Source organism: Macaca nemestrina, chromosome 5, assembly GCF_043159975.1.
Source record: "Macaca nemestrina isolate mMacNem1 chromosome 5, mMacNem.hap1, whole genome shotgun sequence".
Taxonomy (NCBI): domain Eukaryota; kingdom Metazoa; phylum Chordata; class Mammalia; order Primates; family Cercopithecidae; genus Macaca; species Macaca nemestrina.
The window spans coordinates 112,707,023-112,711,164 of NC_092129.1; positions in this window are offsets into that span (position 1 = coordinate 112,707,023).

The window sequence follows — 4,142 nt, forward strand, 5'->3', positions numbered from 1 at the left end:
TTTTGAGATGGAGTCTCGCTCTGTCGTCCAGGCTGGAGTGCAGTGGCCGGATCTCAGCTCACTACAAGCTCTGCCTCTGGGGTTCACGCCATTCTCCTTCCTCAGCCTCCCGAGAAGCTGGGACTACAGGCGCCCACCACCTCACCCGGCTAATTTTTTGTATTTTTTAGTAGAGACGGGGTTTCACCATGTTAGCCAGGATAGTCTCGATCTCCTGACCTCGTGATCCGCCTGTCTCGGCCTCCCAAAGTGCTGGGATTACAGGCTTGAGCCATCGCGCCCGGCCTCTTCAGGTTTTCTAAGTTCTCCATAAGAATATCAAGACTAGGCTACCATATTTTCTGGCAACAGACTACTTTTTAAATAAGCTTTGTGTAGTCCAAGATTTCTGGAAGGGAAATAGAAATAAAAAATAAAACCAAAAATAAATAACTCTTGTAGAACCATTTGCTTCCATACAGTACATGTATATTTGACTTTGATAAAAATGGAAACAATTTTTTTTTTTTTGAGACAGAATTTGCCTCTTATTGTCCAGGCTGGAGTGCAATGACATGATCTCGGCTCACTGAAACCTCTGCCTCCTGGGTTCAAGAGCTTCTCCTGCCTCAGCCTCCCGAGTAGCTGGGATTATAGGCGCCCGCCACCACGTCTGGCTAATTTTGTATTTTTAATAGAGACCGGGTTTCTCTATGTTGGTCAGGCTGGTCTCGAACTCCTAACCTCAGGTGATCCGCCCACCTCGTCCTCCCAAAGTGCTGGGATTACAGGCGTGAGCCACCGTGCACAGCCTGAACACATATTATTTTAAAATTTCTGGCCGGGCGCGGTGGCTCAAGCCTGTAATCCCAGCACTTTGGGAGGCCGAGATGGGCGGATCACAAGGTCAGGAGATCGAGACCATCCTGGCTAACACGGCGAAACCCCATCTCTACTAAAAACACAAAAAATTAGCCGGGCGAGGTGGCGGCGCCTGTGGTCCCAGCTACTCGGGAGGCTGAGGCAGGAGAATGGTGGGAACCCGGGAGGCGGAGCTTGCAGTGAGCTGAGATCTGGCCACTGCACTCCAGCCTGGGCGACAGAGCGAGACTCCGTCTCAAAAAAAAAAATAAAATAAAATAAAATAAAATAAAATTTCTTCATTTTGCCAGGTGCAGTGGCCTGAACACATATTACTTTTAATTTTTTTTTTTTTTTTTGCCAGGCGTGGTGGCAGATGCCTGTAATCCCAGCTACTTGGGAGGCTGAGGCAGGAGAATCGCTTGAACCTGGGAGGCGGAGGTTGCGGGTGAGCCAAGATCATGCCATTGCACCCCAGCCTGGGCAACAAGAGTCAAACTCTGTCTAAAAAAAAAATAAAAAGAAAAAAGAAATATGTGTTCAATGTGAAAAAATCTGATGTTCACGTTAAAAGTGTAAAAAAAAAAAACAAAAAACAGTGAAAATACAGAGAGCATTATTAATCTAACATTTTGTTACTGGGTAGTGCCATGCAATTCCAGGCTCCTGGTGTCTTGTTTTGTTTGTTCGTTTTTGAGACGGAGTCTCACTCTGTCACCCAGACTGGAGTGCAGTGGCCCAATCCTGGCTCACCGCAACCTCCACCTCCCAGGCTCCAGTGATTCTCCTGCCTCAGCCTCCTGATTGACTGGTACTACAGGCCCGTGCCACCACGACTGGCTAATTTTCATATTTTTGGTAGAGACGGGGTTTCACCATGTTGGGCAGGCTGGTCTCGAAAACCTGACCTCCAGTGTTCTGCCTGCCTCGGCCTCCCAAAGTGCTGGGATTACAGACGTGAGCCACCGTGCCTGACCTGGCACTTGGTGTCTTGAACAAAGACTTGGACAACACACACACACAGATAGTAAAGCAAAGCAGCAAAAGCTTATTAAGCACTCTTGGAAAGGGGAGAGCTGACTGACTTCTGTGAGATGAGATCAGCCTGGTTTGTTATATTTCATGGCCTGTTTTTTCCTCACTTGCTTACCCTAACTTTATTTCTTTATTTTTTTTTTTTTTTTTTGAGACGGAGTCTCGCGCTGTCGCCCAGGCTGGAGTGCAGTGGCGCGATCTTGGCTCACTGCAAGCTCCGCCTCCCGGGTTTACGCCATTCTCCTGCCTCGGCCTCCCGAGTAGCTGGGACCACAGGCGCCGCCACCTCGCCCGGCTAATTTTTTGTGTTTTTAGTAGAGACGGGTTTCACCGTGTTAGCCAGGATGGTCTCGATCTACTGACCTCGTGATCCGCCCGCCTCGGCCTCCCAAAGTGCAGGGATTACAGGCGTGAGCCACCGCGCCCGGCCCCTAACTTTATTTCTTGTAAGCGAATTGCTCATCCTTGCTTAACCTTACTCTTTTTTTTTTTTTTTTTTCTGAGACAGGGTCTCACTCTGTCACCTAGACTGGAGTGCAGTGGCATGATCTCGGCTCACCACAAACTCTGCCTCCCAGGTTCAAGTGATTCTCCTGCTTCAGCCTCTTGAGTAGCTGGGATTACAGGCATGCCCCACCACCCCTGGGTAATTTTTGCATTTTTAGTAGAGATGGAGTTTCACTATGTTGGTCCGGCTAATCTTGAACTCCTGACCTCAAATGATCCACCCACCTCGGCCCCCCAAAGTGTTAGGATTACAGATGTGAGCCACCGCGCCCGGCTACTCATCTTTACTTTCATTTTTTGTGACCAAATTCCTACTGCAAGTCCTTGTGACTTATTTATCCTGTATGTTTTAACTCACTGCTTACTCCCTTATTTCGTATGTTCTGCTTCTGCTTACATGTTTCTCTTACATATTTCATTTTTGCTATCACTTAAGCTAACCTACATCAAAGGGTTCCCTTTGTCCCTGACTTCCTCTGCTATTCTCCTGCCTCAATTTTTCTCTGATTTTAGGACTTTTATCTTTGGTATTCTGGAGTTTTATTATGAGATGTCTGTGTATATCTTTATTAAGCAGTTAGGACCACAGGCATGCGCCACCACACCCGGCTAATTTTTGTATTTTTAGAGACAGGGTTTCAGTGTGTTAGCCAGGACGGTCTTGATCTCTTGACGTGATCCTCCTGCCTTGGCCTCCCAAAGTGCTGGGATTACAGGCATGAGCCACCGCACCCAGCAGTGTTCTCATTTTTTAATATCTCTACATCCCTAACTCCCCACTCCCAGACTTACCAGAAACTTATTTGATTGGTCTTACTAAAGAACCTCCTGTTGGTTTTCACTGAACTCTGTTTTCCAATTTATTCATTTCTGCTTTTACCTTTCTTTCCTCTATTAGGTTCTCTATTTAACCTTATCACTAACAACAGGAAGCAATTATTACAGTAATGGAAAATTCACATGATGAAGGCTTAAACTAATTATACACAAATATATACTCATAAATTCTGAAAGTTAATATAAGTTACCCTCATTTATGGTGGAATACATAACTTAAAACTGTAAGGGAAGGATAATGGTAATTTGATCAAAGAAAATTTCACGGGAAATGCAATTTGATTTTCCAAGGGTTTTAGCATGAAGCCATAGGCTAAAATGAAAAGATAAACTGTTGTTTCATTTCAAAGTGGGTAAAGGATAATTTAAGAAAAGTATACCCCAATAAAATATTATTTAGCAAACACAAAATTAAAACACTGTAAGAAAGACAAATTATCAACTTGTCGTTTTATCACAGAAATGAACATTTATTGTTAACAGTATTTTTTCAGGTTCTGATTCTTTGTTTGAAAACATCTTTTTCACTGCCATGACAAAATCTGAACATTAAATTCTGAAAGACTGGCCTTATGACATATAGCAAAATTACAGGATACAGTTTAAAAGATTAAAAGAAAAACATTCTTTTTTTTTTTTTTTTTTTTTTTGAGACGGAGTCTCGCTCTGTCGCCCAGGCTGGAGTGCAGTGGTGCGATCTCGGCTCACTGCAAGCTCCGCCTCCCGGGTTCACGCCATTCTCCTGCCTCAGCCTCCCGAGTAGCTGGGACTACAGGCGCCCACAACTGCGCCCGGCTAATTTTTTGTATTTTTAGTAGAGACGGGGTTTCACCGTGGTCTCGATCTCCTGACCTTGTGATCCGCCCGCCTCGGCCTCCCAAAGTGCTGGGATTACAGGCGTGAGCCACCGCGCCCGGCCAAAA